This window comes from Pongo pygmaeus, chromosome 14 (genome assembly GCF_028885625.2).
Source record: "Pongo pygmaeus isolate AG05252 chromosome 14, NHGRI_mPonPyg2-v2.0_pri, whole genome shotgun sequence".
Taxonomy (NCBI): Eukaryota; Metazoa; Chordata; class Mammalia; order Primates; family Hominidae; genus Pongo; species Pongo pygmaeus.
This window is the reverse complement of record NC_072387.2, coordinates 34,588,628-34,608,918: the sequence shown is the minus strand read 5'-3', so window position 1 is coordinate 34,608,918 and position 20,291 is coordinate 34,588,628. Positions and strand designations below refer to the sequence as shown.

Sequence of the window (20,291 nt, the reverse complement as noted above, 5' to 3'; positions counted from 1 at the left end):
GGCTGGTCTCGAACTCCTGACCTCAAGTGATCCACCCACCCTAGGCCTCCCAAAGTGCTGGGATTACAGGAGTGAGCCACCATGCCAAGCAAGTTTTATGTTTTTCAACCATTATAATTTTAACTTTCTAGAAGTTTTATTTATTTTAAAAATATACAGTTTATTTTTATTTTCTTTTTCCTCATTCATGTTTTTAAACTGTTTTTAAAAACCACACAAAACCTATTTATTTCATATTCTCAGTCTATCCAAATTATTTGTGGATCTGATTCTTTTTCTCTTGTATCTGCTGGTTTTCACTTAGGGTGCCTTGTTTTAACTATGACCCCATGATCCTTGGAACTTTTTTTTGGTAGGAATTCTTGGAGGTCTGGGTTGAAGTTGCATCTCTGCAGAAAGATTTGCATTTACTTCTGCCAATCACTTGAGACTACATTAATTTAAATCCTCTACTTGAGATGGTTTGAATCCACGGGTCATGTGAATTTGGCCACAAGCTCCTGGAGAGGCCAGCTTGCATTGACATTCTCTAGAAAAATATATTTTTCTTCCATCCAGTCTCAGGGTTCAATCAGGCAAATGTGTGTGCCATCCCATTCTGCTGAGCAGTTTACTTCTCTTTAATGCTTGTTTTTAGGTGGTATCCGTCTTGTTCAGATTTATGGAGGGGTGTTCCATGACACTCTACCTGGGGCAGGCAGCCATGTACTTCTAGCCCCTGTGCAACCTTCAAGGGGCTGCACATCCTGTGCAACCTTCAAGATAAAAACCTTAGGATTCCAGGGCACTTTTTCTTAGAGCACTCTTAGAGCTCACCTTGATACTCACCTACTTTTCATGGTTTGAATTTGAATTTCCACCTACCTTCTACAGGTCTGAGTTTGACCTCGGAGGATTGCTTACTTCTGGAACAACTTTGGGATGTATTTTAAAATATGAGCTTTTTTTCTTTATCCTGCATTATGCTTGTTTTTGTCATAAGGGTGGTTCACATTGTTAGTTCATCATATTCCACAATATAGAAGACTCATTTGCCTTTTTCAATAGTAGATATTTTTTCACTTTCCCAGTATCAACTGTTTTTTTTTTCTTTTTTTTAAAGACAGGGTCTCATTCTGTCAGGCAAGCTCACTGCAGCCTCAACCTCCCCAGGCTCAAGCGATCCTCCCACTTCAGCCTCCCAAGCAGCTGGGACTACAGGCATACACCACCACACCTGTTTAATTTTTTTTTATTTCTAGTAGAGATGAGGTCTCCCTATGTTGCCCAGCCGGGTCTTGAACTCCTGAATTCTAGCAATCCTTCTGCCTTGGCGTGTATAAAGTCCCAGCTACTCAGGAGGCTGAGGCGTGAAGATCACGTGAGCCCGGGGGTCAAGGCTGCAGTGAGCTATGATTGTACCACTGCACTCCAACCTGGGTGACAGGGTGAGACTCTGTCAAAAAAAAAAAAAAAAGAAAAAAAGAAAAAGAGAAGAGTATGGCCTCCTAAAAAAAAGCGTAAATAATCAGGTGTTTGAGACCAGCTTGGCCAACATGGTGAAACTCTATCTCTATTAAAAATACAAAAGTTAGCTGGGTGTTGTGGCAGGCACTTGTAATCCCAGCTACTTGGGAGACTGAGGCAGGAGAATTGCTTGAACCAGGGAGGCGGGGCTTGCAGTGAGCCGAGATCAAGCCACTGAACTCCAGCCTGAAAGACAGAGGGAAAAAGAAAGAAAAAGGAGAAAGAACTTCATTTTGTTGTCCTGCCCTCTAAATTTGTTTTAAATTCATGTGGTTTATTGTCTTCATTTTTATTTTGTGTAGGTATAGTATCAATTTTCTAATAAAATGGGAACCCTCACTTGCAATATTATGACTTATAAGAAGTATACCATTGCAGGTGTAATTTACAGGAAAGTGTTTTTATTGCCATACTCTGTTAGAAATTCTCTTTTTGGGGCGGGGGGTGGAGTCTTGCTCTGTCACCCAGGCTGGAGTGCAGTGGCACAATCTTGGCTCACTGCAACATCTGCCTCCTGAGTTCAAGTGATTCTCCTGCCTCAGCCTCCTGAGTAGCTGGGACTACAGGCGCGTATCACCATGCCTGGCTAATTTTTTCTATTTTTAGTAGAGACAGGGCTTCACTGTGTTAGCCATGATGGTCTCGATCTCCGGACCTCATGATCTGCCTGCCTTGGCCTCCCAAAATGTTGGGATTACAGGCGTGAGCCACCGTGCCTGGCCAGAAACTCTCATTTTTTTCTTAAAATTAATTAGTTTTTACTTACTCTAAGACTTAACTAAATTTCTAAAGCTATAGCTGTATCTGAATGAGACTGAAATGTAAAGCTTAAAATGCAAACATAGTTATTTTAAAAATATGATTTACATCTGCTTTGATACACGTTAGAATTCCCAAGGAGTTTTATATGTAGAGTCTTGAAACAATTACATTTCCTCCCTCATTTCCCCTTAGAAGTTATTGAGGCAGAAGTCCTGTTCTTTTCTACTTTTCCCTTGCTCCCTTTTCCTGCAACCAACTTTTATCTGTACCAGAGTATTGACATATAATACCAGAGCTCTCTCTTGTTCAGATCTCAAATGGCAGTTTCCAGAAGCTCCTCTGGACAGACCTTCCCTGTGCGGTAGTCAGAAGCCTAGAATCTAACCATGAATTTATTGCTTTTGTAGTCACTCTGGCTCAAATTCCCTATAACTGTACAGTTCTCAACACAGGTTTAGGCATCTTCGGATGCCATTTTGCAGCTTTGAGGGCTGGGAGGATGTATCATTGGACAGAACTGTAGGTATTATTATAGTTCTGTAGACTCTTTGTGATCCTCCTAAGAACAGAAGATGGGCTGTGTGTGTATTTCAGATCCTTTTGAATATTGACTGGCACCACCGGGAACTTTTTGTTAATCTTTTCTATTTTTCCTCATAGTTAGACACCTTTTTCCATCCCAGCATCCTGTGAATTTAATGACCCCAAGTTATTGGAGAACTTTGAGAATGGCCATGTAAGCCTGTTTTTTCATTCTAAGTTGACACAGTGGTGCTATATAACTTTAAAATATCTATAAGGCTTCCTAAAAGGTATCATGTTCTGAACCCAGGAAGAGGGAGAGGGTTTTGAAATTTTTTGATGTTCATATAATAAGCAAGGGATTTTGTACTGATATTATGAGCTAAGCACTGAACTTATGGGTGTGAGTGAATGTAAACATTATACAATAACTTTTACTATGTAGCAGTCTCTGTTAAGATGTTTATATGCTTTTAAACTATTTGGTTCTATTGCATGCTACTAATATCTTCACTTATCTATTTTAAGACATTGATCTGCTTGATCTGAAATCTTGATCTTCTCAAAAACTGAAGTGACCTTTTAAAGCAAACATTTATATGTGTCCGTCCTTTGCTTAGAAACCTCCTGAGGACTGGCACCACACTTAACATAAAATCTGAACTCATCACCATGGGCTACTCACTAACCTCATTCTGTCATTGTTCCCCTTGCTCAAGATGCTAAAGTCACACTTGTCTGGAAGCTCCACAAACACAACAAGCTGTTTCCTGACTCGGGCCTTTGGACGTACTATTCCCTTTGTCAGCTATGTGCTGCTGTCACCGTCAGCTATACAGCTAACTAAACTTTTTGTTTCGATATTAATTTTAGATGTCATCTCCTCCAGCATTATTCCCTGACTATCTGTCTAAAATATGTCCTCTAGCCCCTGAGTTCCTTGACTAGGGTGATGGCAAACTTTGGGCTTCACCGTGGAGGACTACCTGCAGTGCTGTCGAGCTACCCTGCACAAGTCCCGACCTCTACATGTTGTGCTGGGAAATGAAGCCTGTGATTTGGACTCCATGGTGTCTGCTCTTGTCCTGCTTTTTACATGGCAAAGACAACTGAGGCAGAAAGAAGTCTGTGCCAGTTTTAAATATAGAACATTCTGAGCTACCTCTGCAAGATGGCATCATCTTCCTTCTTCAGAAGGTTCATATTCCAGAGACTATCTTGGATTTTTGGGATGAGATTTACCTCCACACATTGCACCAGGCTGGCTAACTCACCCTTATCCTTATCGACCATCATATCTTACCTAAGAACGTCATCATGGACTGTGTCAGCATGGACCTTAAAATTGAAAAGGCAACCCTTAAAGACAGCAAATATGTGGAGAAGCTAGAGGTCCTCTTCTCAGATCTACCCAAGAGAAATGATATCTTTGATTCCCTACAAAAGGCAAAGTTCAGTGTATCAGGACTGACCACTGAGCAGATGCTGAGAAAGGACTGGAAGACCATTTATAGACAAGGCATCAAGGTGGCCATTCGTGCAATCTATATGGATTTGGAGGCCTTACTGCCGAGGTCTGACCTCCTTGCAGATCCCCATGCTTTCTGCCAGGCTCGCAGCTGTGATGTCCTGATTGCCATGACTATCTTTTTCAACACTCACAACGAGCCAGTGTGGTGGTTGGCTATTTTGTCTCCACGTGGTGCTCCGAACAACAGTCTGTGGAGTCCTGGAATGGTCCCACTCTCCATCCCTGAAGCTGACTCCTGACCTAAGTACCTCTCTAACCTCCAAGCCCATCTTCAAGGCAACACCCAGGTCTCTTGAAAGAAACTTCTGCATCTGCTCCAGGAAGCCCTGTCAGCATATTTTGACTCCATGAAGATCCCTTTAGGACAGCCTGAGACAGTGGGTGTGTCCAGGGAGCAGGTGGACAAGGAATTGGACAGTGCAAGTAACTCCCTGATTCCTAGACTGAGTCAAGATGAGGAGGACCCTCTGCTGCCCCCCATGTCCATGAAAGGCCTGGTGGATGAGTGGTCTCTGGAACAGGGCTGCCTAAACTCTCCGCTGAGGCCGTCCTTGAGAAGTGCAGTGAGATCTCGCTGTCACAGTCTACCACTGCCTCCCTGTCCAAGAAATGACTGTTGGGAGGGGAAGGGGTAGTGGATGAGACTACCTGATCCACCTCAAATGCATGTTTTGAGATGTTTGGAGATTCAGCAATTCTGTCTTCATTGCTCCAGGATCTGGTATACTGTTCTTATAAAACTGAGAGGAGAAAAAAAAGCAGCTGGTTTAAGAATGGCTTTCCGGCCGGGCATGGTGGCTCATGCCTGTAATCCCAGCACTTAGGGAGGCCAAGGCTGGTGGATCACGAGGTCAGGAGATCAAAACCATCCTGGCTAACACGGTGAAACCCCGTCTCTACTAAAAATACAACAAAATTAGCTAGGTGTGGTGGCAGGTGCCTGTAGTCCCAGCTACTCGGGATGCTGAGGCAGGAGAATGGCATGAACCCAGGAGGCAGAGCTTGCAGTGAGCCAAGAACGCGCCACTGCACTCCAGCCTGGGCGACAGAGCGAGACTCCGTCTCAAAAAAAAAAAATGCCTTTCCACTTTTTTCCCTTAATCTCTACCAATCAGACACATTTTATTATTTAAATCTGCACTCACTTCTTTCAGTTTGTTTGCCAGGGGCACAATGTGATACACCCACAATCCCAGCAGAGTGGACAAAAAGAATGTAGACCCCAAAAGTGCCCTCAGCACAGATTGTGAACAGAACCAGTATCCGTCACGGAACCAAACATGCATTGGTCGTCTCCATGTATTCATTCATTCACTTATTCATTCAAGTATTGCAGATTTCCAGCTCTGCGACTCTTCCTGCAGCCCCCATTTAGGTGATGGTGTTTGACTGAGGGGTGGCTGAATTTCTATTCTGACCTTGTTGTCACTGTTTCAGGTCTTGTTTGGGAGCAGATTAGGGGCCATTATCTTCTGTCCTGATTAGGTGGCCTGGGTCTCTGTTTCTTTAGATCCCTGTGTCCAGAGCCACAGGAACCTTGAAGAAACCTTGATGACTACTGATTCTCGAGAATCAAGGAAGCACCCAGAAAGGCCTTAAGACCTCACAGGCACTCTTCCAAAAAGACAGCAGAAGTGGAATGAGATGCCTGGGTCCACCCCTGCCTTAGCAAGTCTACCCATTTCTTGTCCATTTTTTTTTCTCCTTGCTCATATTAAAAGGCAGCGTGGAATTCTAATACTGAAATAAACTGTGTCTTTTGGCAAGACCTTCTACTCTAGGTCTTATTTTTCCCATCTGTAAAACAGGGTTTGGACTAGATGTTCCCTGGTATTCTGTGATCTGCCTCTTGCTGCCATTCTTTCTCTCCTCTGCTTCTCTGTATTTTTCTTCTGTTTTCCCTGGGGGTGCTCAGGTTCACTTGATTGTCTGTATTTATGTGCGATTGCACCAAGAACTCAGCCTCACGTAGCATGGAAGGGGTATGGTTCATGGCGTGGTGACCCAGCAGAGATCTCCCTCCCGCTGACTTGCTCTGTGTGTGGAGAGTCTCCGCCTTTTTTTCAGAGCAACCCTTTCTCCCTTTTCCTACCTCACAGCTCTATTCCATGTAAGTTGCCAACAATTTCACTGAATGGTGGGGTATGTGATGGCTTTGGTATGACATATTTCAGTACGAAGGCGGACAGTCTGACTTCACTTTGAGAGTGTGATGTCTATAGCTATGTGGAAGGTAAAAATAGTGATGTGATGACTGAACCAAAGGACCTTATATTTTGTAACTTGGATATTTTACTTTGCATTTTGTTAAAGTATTAAATACTTTTTTCCTGTAAAAAAAAATAAGGCTGGGCACAGTGGCTCATGCCAGTAATCCCAGCACTTTGAGAGGCCGAGACAGGCAGATTACTTGAGGTCAGGAGTTCAAGACCACCCTGGCCAACATGGTAAAACCTAGTCTCTACTAAAAATGCAAAAATTAGCTGGACATGGTGGTGGGCACTTGCAATCTTAGCTACTTGGGAGGCTAAGGCAGGAGAATTGATTGAACATGGGAGGTGGAGGTTGTAGTGAGCCGAGATCACACTATTGCACTCCAGGCTGGGCAACAGAGCTAGACTCCATCTCAAAAATACAATACAATGCAATGCAATACAATACAATACAATACAATACAATACAATACAATACAATACAATACAATACAATATGCCCTTCTTTTCTCTATCACAGTCCCTATTTGTTTTCTCCAGTTTGGGGAGATTCTCTCTCTCCAGTGAGAATAAAGCTCCAAGAAGGCAGAGTCAGCTTGTTCCCTGAGGTCTCTCCAGCCTCCTATACCATCCTGGCCTCGGTAGCCACCCCACAAATACATTTTGAATGAATGATATGGTTTTTCGCTGGTGCCTGACTTTGTGTGTACCTGAGGTCAAAACACAGTTGGTACAAATTTTAGACCATTTATACCTCTTGTGTTATTGATGTTGAAAGACACTCACTAATTTTGTGCCTTTCTTTTTTTTATAGCCCACGAAAGACTATATAACAGAATTTCTTATCCTGTTATCTGTGTGCCACTCTGTTATTCCCAAGAGAGATGGAAATAATATAATTCACCAGGCTTCCTCCCCCAGGTAGATGTTAAGTGCGCATAGCTCTTTGTGCCTGGCTGGTGATGAGGCTTCAGAAGAGGTAGGTGCTATCACCGATCACCTTAATTGCTTCTGCCTTTCTCCTTCCCTGGAGTTCTTATAGCACTCATGGTTCACCCCCAAAGACTGCCATAAAGAGGCTGTGAGGGTGCTCAGAATTTGGGGCTCAGCAGTGTGTTTGGTTATCATCAGTAACAAAACAGAGGTAAAGTTAAGGCCTTGCAACATTTTATGGAGTTACTATGAATGGCTTTGAGAAGAAACAAGAGCATTATGAACAGTGAGGAAGTATTTCAGCCTCAGCCTGGTAAATTCATCTCAGCCCCACTGAAAGAGGCCCTCTTTAACCAAATTTCCTCTTTTGTGAACACAAGCTGGTCCCTAGATGGACAGATAAGTGCATTTGGATCAAAAAAAGCCAAGTTTAAAAAATGGACACAGTATTAGTGCTGGAGACTGGAAATCTGTTTTAAATTCAATTCAGTGTGATTATATTTGCTCAATTTTTACTAATACAAACTTTTTACTGACAATGAAGCAGCTTTAGTGAAAGGAGCAAAAAAACTTGGCTGTGTTTTCACTACCAGAACACCATACTCTGTCACCATAGATGCTGTGAGCAACGTCTGAATGCTTTTCAATGCATTACATTTACCTGCCTTTCCAGAGAGTTGCAAGGGTACAGTGGTTCAGAACAGGAGCCCTGGAGTCACAGTGTCTGGGGTTTTAACCTGGCTCCACACCTGCCCAGCCATCATTCTTGGGAACATTCCTTAACTTCTCTATATTTGCCCCAGTTTTATCATCAAGCACGTCATAGGGTCCTTGTGAGGATAAGACAAGTTAATCTATGTAAAAGTAATTGAAATTAGTGCCTGACACATAGAAGGTGCACAATTAAAGTAAGCTATTCCAAAGAGTTAGAATCCTCAGAGCTTCAAGAAATATACTGTGTTTTAGGCCGGGCGCGGTGGCTCATGCCTGTAATCACAACACTTCGGGAGGCAGAGGCGGGCAAATCAACTTAGGTCGGGAGTTCGAGACCAGCCTGGCCAACGCGGTGAAACCCTATCTCTGGTAAAAATACAAAAATTAGCTGGGTGTGGTGGCGGGTGCCTGTAGTCCCAGCTACTCGGGAGGCTGAGGCAGGAGAATCACTTAAATCTGGGAGGTGGAGGTTGCAGTGAGCTGAGATTGCACCACTGCACTCCAGCCTGGGCAACAAGAAAAAAGAAAGAAAGAAAGAAAGAAATATATATTCTATTTTTCCAGTGAAGAATTAATACGGTTCAAACTATTTTAGGTGAGTTCAGTTATTATGCTGACTATTTCCTTGTTCTGTCTTGATAACTTTTCACCACAAGCCTTTGATACTATGAGGAAAAAAGTTGAAGCAATGCAAACATGGTAGCCAACACATGGATTCTTTTCCTAGTAATAATGCAATGGTTAAGGATGTTACTAGACATTGAGTCTTTGGTAGAAGTGACTGATTAATTCATCTTTATATCCATAGTATCTGGCGTATGGATGACTCTCAAATTATTTAAAATCCTACAGTGCCCAGTGCCATATTAGAGTTGCTGGGAGCTGGCAGATTCAGATATAAATTGATCTTGCCTACAGGAAATTAAGAGGTTGGAAACGGAAAAAATTAGAAAAGAATGCATTGTTGCTGTAAAATTTTATATATAGCACGCCACCTCTTTCCATAGTTACCTCTTCATACTAAGCAGTAAGGATTTCATTTGATCTGTGCAATGTAACACAAAGATTGGTTTGTTCTCCCATTGCTGTGTGCTGATTGTCTCACTTACTGCATGTACCCCTGATACCTGAGAATATCTTTAAAATGTTTCTAATAGTGCTGATTTTAGGTTGGAAAGGGAGGTACTTCTGTCCTAAATCGGCACTGTCCAAATTAGCGCTGTCAGAATCATTTGTGCTCTCAATATTGCCCAGGTTGCAAACACTGCTCTTACCAGGGGAGGGAGCCATCATCCCATCAGACTTGCAAGAAAATTTATATTTTGAAAACGTGTATTTGGAGGACCATGTTGCAAGATGAATACTTTTTTCCTTAGGTAAGAATATGTTGTCTTATCTTCCTGTAGATGGGAGAAAAATACACTTTCGAAAACCTTTTTTTTTTTTTTCTTTTGAGACGGAGTCTCACTCTGTCGCCCATGTTGGAGTGTAGTGGTGTGGTTTTGGCTCACTGCAACCTCCGCCTCCTGGGATCAAGCGATTTTCCTGGCTCAGCCTCCCAAGTAGCTGGGATTACAGGCATGAGCCACCATGCCTGACTAATTTTTGTATTTTTAGTAGAGACAGGGTTTCTCCATGTTGCCCAGGCTTGTCTTGAACCCCTGACCTTGGGTGATCCACCCACCTCAGCCTCCCAAAGTGCTAGGATTACAGGTGTGAGCCACTGTGCCTGGCCCACTTTTGAAAATCATAATGTCCTGGACTTCTCTAGGTAGGCTACCTTTTTATAAAGTTCATGTATTCCTCAGGGCTGTTTCTGTGACGGTACAGATTGAGATTTGGGAACATAAATGAAAAGTGCAATGCAGAATCATGAAATTCTAGTTAGCCTCTACCTTGACATCTCAGCTTAGTTCTCACTTCTTCAGGCCTCCTGGGCCAAACTCCCTTTGATAAGTTCAGATGGGTCTCTCCTTTACAGTACTTGTCAAAGTCAGGGTGGTGATTCTGAATCTGTTATTACTTAATGACTGTCCCACAAACTAGACTGTAAGCTCCCGAGGGCATCCGTCACCTCCCACAAGGGCTGGTTTCCAGTAAGTGCTCAATAAATATTTGACAAAAGGATGGATGTTGGAAACTATTTTCACAGATAACCCAAAAACCATCTCTTTAAAACAGTGAATCAATTCATTTTATTCTTTGTAAAGGAAAGAGTGTCCACCTACATCCTCCTCTCTTCTCATACTTTAGTAGGCCTGTGCCTCTAGCAGCTGTGGCCTGACTCTCCCCAGAGCACGCCGGGAGGCTATTGATGGTGGTGTTATTTTTATCGGCCTTTCCTCAAGACTCATGCAGTCCTATCTCTGGAACCATCGGAACATTTCTAATGTTGAATCTGAAACTTTTGGAAAGGAAATGACAAACTAGATCATTCTTCCCAAAGCTAGATGGTTTTTTAAAAAATCATCTTTTCAAAGCCTTATTTCTTAATGACTTAAAAAAAAAAAAAAGCTTTTAAGGCCTGGGAAAATTTGTTACCAACATCCCCCATATCTAGGAAATCTTTTTCTAAAACCTTCGTTACAAGAAAATATACTTTAATGTTCATGTAGCTTTCCCCTTCCTTGGTTTTTGACTGTTACTACTAAATCAATCATTCTCCGTTATTAAAATGTGTGCTCATAACTAGGTGCCACTGAAAGAGCTACATTGCCTTGAGTAGTGTTCTAACAGCTTTGCAAGCACTTAAAGCAACTGCTGACCCTTTATCCCCCATTGGGAAGCACTCTCTAGCTTTGGTGTTCTTCAGTATGAAGACTGTACGCACTTGGACCATCCTTGGAGGAGAGGAGCTTTGGCTTGGACTCTCCTGAATGAGATGGGAGCAGATGAAGACTGTGCTTTAAGTAGGCATGGCTGAGGGGGCTCCCAGGGAGGCTGAAGATGCCTAGATATTTCTCCCATCTCTTTTGGCCAGTCTTGCTGGCACACTGCTTATGGACAGCCTGGCAGAGCTGCCATCTTGGTGACAGAATATGCTACGTTGTGGCTATTAATTGGGGCCAGTGGGCTAGATAAGGAAGGAGGAAGAAGGAGAGGACACATAAGCACAGATCCACTTGGAGAGGAAGGGTGCCAAGGGTAGAAAGAGAATGGGAGATTGAGTGAGGGACAAGCATTGTCTGTGGTCACCGTTGTGTTTCTGTTACTGACTAGCCTATGACTTTCCTAGTTGCTGAACCTCTCTGTGCATTGGTTTCTTGATGGGAACAATGCTCACACCTTTAATTCCAGCACTTTGGGAGGCCGAGGTGGGAGGATCACTTGAGCCCAGGAGTTCTAGACCAGCCTGGGAAACATAGCACTCTACAAAAAAATTAAAAATTAGCCAGGCACAGTGATGCATGCCTGTAGTCACAGCTACTCAGGAGGCTTAGGCAGGATGATCACTTGAGCCCAGGAGGTCGGGGCTGCAGTGAGCTATGGTATCACCACACTCCAGCCTGGGCAACAGAGTGAGACCCTATCTCTAAAAAAAGAAAAATAAAAAAGTAATACTAGAATAACAATGGTATTGACCTCAAGGATTATTGTGGAGATAAACAACAATACCTGGCACATTGTAAACACGTACATAGTACTCACTGTATTTATTATTACCATTATTTTAATTGGAGCACTGTTTTCTGATGCTTAAGTGTTTGAATTTTCCTCTTCCTACTAATGAAAGGAGCTGTTTTTTCTCTTCTTCAGGAATTATTTCTGTGAATCTCTTACTTCTTGAATGTTAAGCTTGAACATTCTTTTCTTAAGCAACCTTATTCCTGAGGAGAAATAAAATTCTTTTTGTTGAAAGAGCGTGCGGCCAGGAAAGAGCTCGTGGCTGAGAGCCAAATCAGTGCACTTACATGTGCAAAGCAGTCCTCTAAGGCAGACAGACCTTAGAGTTGGTTCATCCATTTGGTTTTCAATCACATTGAAAAATTTGTAGCTAGAGCACCATTTAAACGACCCTGTCAACATCACCGGGAAAATAAGTGGCAGAATCGGGATTTAGATCCAAGTCTATATGATTCCTAATTCCCTGATGCTTTCAACTAATCTGTGCTTCTAGAGGTGAAAGATAAGCCAGAGAATGCCAAAAATATATCTTCGTCCTCGTGGGGTAAAATGTAGTTTATGCCACTATAAATAGTTACGAGCACCTTCCACATGTCAGCCACTTTTCTAGAACTACAGTGGCCATGACCACTGCCTGTGTGCGGGGCTTATGGTCTAGTGGAGGGAGGCAGATACTAAACAGACAAGTAAACAGATAATTTCATGTCTTCTGGGAGCGGTGGCTCACACCTGTAATCCCAGTACTTTGGGAGGCTGAGGCGTGTGGATCACTTGAGGTCAGGAGTTCAAGATCAGCCTGACCAACATGATGAAACCCCATCGCTACAAAAAATACAAAAAATTAGCCAGGCATTGTGGTGTGTGCCTGTAATCCCAGCTACTCGGGAGGCTGAGGCAGGAGAATTGCCTGAACTCGGGAGGCAGAGGTTGCAGTGAACCAAGATCGCGCCGTTGCACTCCAGCCTGGGCGACAAGGGTGAAACTCCAACTCAAAAAACAAACAAATAACAACAACAAAAAACCAGATAATTTCAGGTCATGATGAGTTCTATAAAGAAAATTAAACAGTATAATCCAGCAGAGACAGGCTGTGGTGCTGTTGGTGGTGGAGATTTGCCTTTAGTTGGGTGGTCATAGAAGCCTTTCTGAGGAGGTGGGATTTGAGCAAGTAATTGAAGGATGGAAGGAGGCAGCCATGAGAAGATATGGAGGAAGATCATTCCAGCCAGAGGCAACAGCAAGAGCCAAGACCCTACGAGAGAATGGTCTTGGCACCAGTGCAGTAGAACCAGAACGAAGGGGCAGGGGCAGGCAGAGCAGGAGCTGGGCATGGTAGTGCTCATAGCAGGATATGCAGGGTCTTTGTAGTCTAGGGTAAGGAATTTGATATTTCCCCAAGCATGTCAAAAAAATCAATAGAGAGTTTTAAGCAGGGCAGTGTTCTCTGATTTGTGTTTTAAAGAGATCACCATTTTCTCAAACTCCGTCCTCAAGTGATGCTCTCCCCTCATCCTCCCAAAGTGCTGGGATTATTTATAGGTGTGAGCCACTGCTCTTGGCTTATATCACCACTTTGCGGGTGTATTTATTCCATTTTTACTTGCTGTACTGCTACCACATATTAAAGTAAAGAACATATTACCACATATTAAAGTAAAGAACAGAAGATCTTTTCATTCTTAAATTTGTAATATTTGTATTCATTTGCCAACTGGCCATTTAGGTGTAATCACGTAATTATCTACACTTTTTACTTCTAGTTTTCACTCCTTTAAGTCTTTGCTGATGCTTTTTCTAAAGAATGTTAGGAAAAAGGAGAAGGCATGGTATCTATTTAAGTCACTTTGTAGATTTACTTTCAAAGGAGAATGTTAAATTACTAAATTTAAGATTAGCAATTCTAATGCAGTTTAGAATTTAGTATATGTTTTATTTACCTGGGTACCTCTGTGTTCCACCATATTTGAAAGTTGTGTATAAAACTTTTCACTGGGAGAAGTTCTTGCTATTAAGGGAGACGTTCTTGCTATTGAAGAAGTTGTTCTTTTTACTAATCATTTCATAGCACATGTAAGTATTTACTTTGTATTAAGAACTGGCTAAGGAATGGAGGTTTGTATGAAGATGAATGCATTGCCCTGGCCCGGAGGAGCTCACAGTCTATTTGAAGTCATAGTTATCTGCAAAAGAAAAAAAAAAGTACTAGACAGATCTAAGCAGATGAGCATATTATGTTCTCGGTGAACATAGAAGAGGTTATTTCTGATTGAAGAGTTTTGGGAAGGCTTTGTGGAGAAGGTTGCATCTTTGTGGAAGGACAGGTAGGATTTTAAAAGGTAGACATGGGAGTTGGGAGCAGCACACATACCTTAGAAGAGGATAAGGAGGCAGTGATCACACAGAGGAGAACATAAGCTATTTGGGGAGTAGAGGATGTTCTGGTGTGATCAAATCTCTGATTGTGCAAGACATAGGGGTGTGGGATTTGAGGAGGAGCTAAGAAGTCGTGGGGATTTGAAGTTTATTTATAGGTGTCTCTTGAAATATCTCTATAGGACATACAGAGCCATCCGTGGTTGAGAGTAGGGAAGTCAAATGATGAGAAAGAAGTACTGTCTCGGGCAGTTTGCGTTGACAGAGTGTGGGATTAAGGTAGAGAGGAGAGATCTTCAAGCCTATTTGGACTGCTAAATCAGGAATAATAGGAATGAGCTTAAATTCCATCTATAGTAGTAACCAGAAGAAAAAAATCCAGAGGACTTTGAGGCAGAACTATACATTAAAAACTCTCTGGGATTTATCAAGCAAGCAGTTTATTTAACATCTTGGTACGGCAAAATAGAGACAGGAAGGCCTACTTGATAGAAATGTTGTGAGGACTTAAAAATACACAGAGGTCAGGGCAGCTTTCTTCTTTCCTCACTAGTTTTTTAAAGTGATTCTATTATGATATATGATGTATGATATATATTACATATATACATATATATGATAATCATATGTGTATAATGTGTATATGTGTATAATATATAATAATGTTGTTTATCTGCTGTTGCCATATGATTATTTATAATAATCATGTATTATATATACAATACTATAATATATATTATATATAGTTGTGCTAGTAAATTTCCATGGAAGAAAAGGATAGTAACTGAGAAATAGTAGTAATAGAAAGATGTGGAGATTTATAATAGAAGCCAAGTTAGGGGATGTGGTGAAGAAAAATAAGTGAAGAACAGCAATTAAAGAAACATGCTGGCTGGGCATGGTGGCTCATGCTGGTAATTCCAGCACTTTGGGAGGCTGAGGCGGGCAGATCACCTGAGGTAAGGAGTTTGAGACCAGCCTGGCCAACATGGTTTTGAGTGAGTTTCTTAATCCCGAGTTCTAATTTGATTGCACTGTGGTCTGAGAGACTGTTTGTTATGATTTCCATTCTTTTGCATTTGCTAAGGAGTGTTTTACTTCCAATTATGTGGTCAACTTTAGAATAAGTGCAATGTGGTGCTGAGAAGAATGTATATTCTGTTGACTTCGGGTGGAGAGTTCTGTAGATGTCTATTAGGTCCACTTGGTCCAGAGCTGAGCTCAAGTCCTAAATATCCTTATTAATTGTCTGTCTCATTGATCTGTCTAATATTGACAGTGGGGTGTTAAAGTCTCCAACTATTACTGTGTAGGAGTCTAAGTCTCTTTGTAGGTCTCTAAGAACTTGCTTTATGAATCTGGGTGCTCCTGTATTGGGTGCATATATGTTTAGGATAGTTAGCTCTTCTTGTTGAATTGATCCCTTTACCATTACGTAATGCTCTTCTTTGTCTCTTCTGATCTTTGTTGGTTTAAAGTCTGTTTTATCAGAGACTAGGATTGCAACCCCTGCTTTTTTTTTTGCTTTCCAGTTGCTTGGTAAATATTCCTCAATCCCTTTATTTTGAGCCTACTTGTGTCTTTGCATGTGAGATGGGTCTCCTGAATACAGCACACCGATGGGTCTTGACTCTATTCAATTTGCCAGTCTGTGTCTTTGTATTGGGACATTTAGCCCATTTACATTTAAGGTTAATATTACTATGTGTGAATTTGATCCTGTCGTTATGATCCTAGCTGGTTATTTTGCCCATTAGTTAATGCATTTCTTCGTAGTGTCGATGGTCGTTACAATTTGGTATGTTTTTGCAGTGGCTGGTACCGGTTTTTCCTTTCCATATTTAGTGCTTCCTTCAGGAGCTCTTGTAAGGCAGGCCTGGTGGTGACAAAATCTCTCAGCATTTGCTTGTCTGTAAAGGATTTTATTTCTCCTTCACTTATGAAGCTTAGTTTGGCTGGATAAGAAATTCTGGGTTAAAAATTCTTTTCTTTAAGAATGTTGAATATTGGCCCCTACGCTCTTCTGGCTTGTAGGGTTTCTGCAGAGAGATCCACTGTTAGTCTGATGGGCTTCCCTTTGTGGGTAACCTGACTTTTCTGGCTGCCCTTAACATTTTTTCCTTCATTTCAACCTTGGTGAATCTGATGATTATGTGTCTTGGGGTTGCTCTTCTCGAGGAGTATCTTTGTGGTGTTCTCTGTATTTCCTGAATTTGAATGTTGTCCTGTCTTGCTAGGTTGGGGAAGTTTTCCTGGATAATATCCTGAAGAATGTTTCCCAACTTGTTTCCCTTTTCCCCGTCACTCATCAGGTACACCAATCAAACATCGGTTTGGTCTTTTCACATAGTCCCATATTTATTGAAGGCTTTGTTCATTCCTTTTCACTCTTTTTTCTCTAATCTTGTCTTCATGCTTTATTTCATTAAGTTGATCTTTAGTCTCTGATATCCTTTCTTCCGCTTGATTGATGCGGCTATTGATACTTCTGTATGCTTCACGAAGTTCTTGTGCTGTGTTTTTCAGCTCCATCGGGTCATTTATGTTCTTCTGTAAATTGGTTATTCTAGTTATCAATTCCTCTAATCTTTTATCAAGGTTCTTAGCTTCCTTGCACTGGGTTAGAAGATGCTCCTTTAGCTCAGAAGAGTTTCTTATTACCCACCTTCTGAAGCCTACTTCTGTCAATTTGTCAAACTCATTCTCCAGCCAGTTTTGTTCCCTTGTTGGCGAGGAGTTGTGATCCTTTGGAGGAGAAGAGGCGTTCCGGTTTTTGGCATTTTCAGCCTTTTTTCACGGTTTTTCCTTATCTTCGTGGATTTATCTACCTTTGATCTTCTGTTGGTGACCTCCAGATGGAGTTTTTGCTTGGTCATCCTTTTTTTTGATATTGATAGTATTGCTTTCGGTGTGTTAGTTTTCCTTCTAACAGTCAGGCCACTCTTCTGCAGGTCTGTTGGAGTTTGCTGGGGGTCCACTCCAGACCTTGTTTGCCTGGGTGTCACCAGCAGAACAGCAAGGATTGCTGCCTCTTCCTTCCTCTGGAAGCTTTGTCCCAGAGGGATACCTGCCAGATGCCATCTGGAGCTCTCCTGTATGATTCCTGTCAATTCCTGCTGGGAGGTGTCTCTCCGTCAGGAGGCTTGTGGGTCAGGGACCCACTTGAGGAGTAGTCTGTCCCTTAGCAGAGCTTGAGCACTGTGCTGGGAGATCCACTGCTCTCTTCAGAGCCAGCAGGCAGGAATGTTTAAGTCTGCTGAAGCTGTGCCCATAGCTGCCCCTTCCCCAGGTGCTCTGTCCCAGGAAGATGGGAGTTTACCTATAAGCCCCTGACTGGGGCTACTGCCTTTCTTTCAGAGATGCCATGCCCAAAGAGGAGGAATCTAAAGAGGCAGTCTGGCTACTGTGGCTTTGTGGCACTGAGGTGGGCTCTGCCCAGTTTGAACTTCTGGAGGGCTTCATGTACACTCAAGCCTCAAGTAATGGTGGATGCCCCCCCACAACCAAGTTCAAATATTCCAGGTCAGTTTCAGACTGCTGTGCTGGCAGCAAGAATTTCAAGCCAGTGAATCTTAGCTTGCTGGGCTCCGTGGGGGTGGGATCCGCTGAGCTAGACCACTTGGCTCCCTGGCTTCAGCCCCCTTTCCAGGAGAGTGAACAGTTCCGTCTCGCTGGCATTCCAGGTGCCACTGGGGTATGAAAAAAAAATCCTGCAGCTAGCTCGGTGTCTACCCAAACAGCTGCCCAGTTTTGTGCTTGAAACCCAGGGCCCTGCTGGCATAGGCACCCAAGGGAATCTCTTGGTCTGTGGGTTGCAAAGACCATGGGAAAAGCATAGTATCTGGGCTGGAATGCACTGTTCCTCATGGCACGGTCCTTCAAGGCTTCCCTTGGCTACGGGAGGGAGTTCCCTGACCCCTTGCACTTCCCGGGTGAGACAATGCCCCATCCTGCTTCTGCTTGCCCTCTGTGGACTGCACCCACTGTCTATCCAGTCCCAGTGAGATGAGCCAGGTATCTCAGTTGGAAATGCAGAAATCAGCCACCGTCTGCATTGGTCTCCCTGGGAGCTGCAGACCAGAGTTGTTCCTGTTCGACCATCTTGCCCAGGAATATTTTTGTTTTGTTTTGAGATGGAGTCTTGTTCTGTCACCTATGCTGGAGTGCAGTGGTGCAATCTGGGCTCACTGCAACCTCTGCCCCCTAGATTCAAGTGATTCTCATGTCTCAGCCTCCCTAGTAGCTGGGATTACAGGCTTGTGCCACCACACCCAGCTAATTTTTGTATTTTTAGTAGAGACGGGGTTTCATCACGTTTGCCAGTCTGGTCTCGAACTCTTGACTTCAAGTGATCCACCTGCCACAGACTCCCAAAGTATTGGGATTACAGGTGTGAGCCACCACACCCAGCCTATCTTATTTTAAATATATGAACATTTTCCAAAATGTGAATACAGTTTTTCACTTTCACTTTGCAACTTGATTTTTTCCAATAAACTCCTTTGAGATGTGTTCCAATGAACTAAAGCCAGGCTGTGTTTGATTTATTCCCAGGGTGAAGAGAATAACTCCCCAATCAACTAAGTCACCCTCCAACAATGTCCTCATGAACAGCTCTCTTGGTCTAAATGTCCCACGTAAGTAATGCACTGTAAAGTGGCCCATGACATTGAAACCCTATCTATTCATGAGAAGAATCAGTAATTAAAAGGTCATTCTACTGGAGGATATCACACTACATGAAATAAGCAAGACACGAAAGGACAAATATGCATGATTCCATGTATGGGAGAAAGCTACGGTAGTCAAATTCACAGAGACAGAAAGTAGATGGGCAGTTGCCAGGGGTTGGGAGGAGAGAGGAATGGAGAGATTTGTCTGCAAGATGAAAAAATGAAAAGCACTCCAGAGATGGATGGTGGAGATGGTTTCACACAATGTGAATGTAGTTAATGCCACTGAACTGTACACTTAAAATAGTTAAGATGGAAAATGTTGTTATGTGTATCTTACACAAATATCAAAAATAAATGAAAACTACCTGAATTATTTTTTTTTATTTAAGTAAGGTAGTTCTCATAGAGAAGGAGAGCTCAATTAGATTTGAGAAATTTATGTACTTGTCCTAAAGTAAGTACAATTTGGAAGAAGGTCATTCCTGGTCTCTCATCCCTAAATCATAAAATTTTTAAATGTAAAATCCTGATGTTTTCAAGATTCTTTAACAGATTCCCAATACGCCATTTTAAAGGTAAAAGTGGTGTTTGACTCCAAATAATTTTTACCAAAAAAATTTACATGCACTTTTTTGGTATAGAGTTAATATAGCCCAGTTAGGCATGAAAACTTTTTAAGGTTATTTCATTTTCCCCATTCCCCCTCCTTTAATAAGCAATACATCCAAGAAGTGCCTCAATGGAAGGCACAGAGGCCCTGTGTGAGCTGAGTTAGGCAATATGAATGCTGAATGCTGTACTGGGAAAGAGAAAAGTCAAACAAAAAGGTAGTAACAATAAAGAAACACCTGGTATTTTTTGGAAATGAGACCTCCTTGCTCCCCTTCTTTTTTGTGACCAAGGTGTTCATTGAAAGCTGTAGAATTTTAAAATTCTAAGTTATCTTATTGTTGCTTTTTTTTTTTGTATTACTGATATTTAGGCCTCTTTGGATGGACCACTATGTCTCTCCTGCACACAAGCGGAAACACATACACACACTGCTCCTGCAGCCTGCCCTATGCCCACTACTTCACTTTTCCCAAATCCCTAGAGACATTTAGGAAGAAACAGCTGCATGGTAACAAAAGGTGAAAAATGAACCAGGACAGGAACACATCAGGTAGAGCACGAATCTTAGGGATTTAGGTTACATCTCTCCCATCCTCATTCCCAACTGTGACCTCGATTTCTACTTCCCTGAGAAAGTGGAACAAGAAATGACCTCCCCTGTGCTCTGACCACACCTCTCCTTCCAGCAATACGCACCCACACGCTCTGCCTTCCCACAGCTTTGCTGTTCACACCTGTGTAAAGCCCATCTTATTTGCACCATTGAATCCATCCACTCTTGCTTACTCAAGAACACCACTCCAGCAATTCTCTCCTATTACCTAC

General features: G+C 42.4%; 1 protein-coding gene and 1 pseudogene across 5 annotated transcripts in view; both read left to right on the top strand.

Annotated features, from left to right (window-relative positions):
- The window catches only part of RNF6 (ring finger protein 6), a 182,376-nt gene that overhangs the window by 107,139 nt on the left and 54,946 nt on the right, over positions 1-20,291 (top strand). For all 5 annotated transcript variants that reach the window (XR_010123491.1, XR_008493303.2, XR_008493300.2 and 2 more), the window contains exon 7: positions 18,733-18,815. The gene's annotated coding sequence lies outside the window, so the exon portion shown is untranslated. The remainder of the gene's footprint in view (positions 1-18,732; positions 18,816-20,291) is intronic.
- Positions 4,123-18,769, top strand: LOC129011269 (exopolyphosphatase PRUNE1-like; annotated as a pseudogene).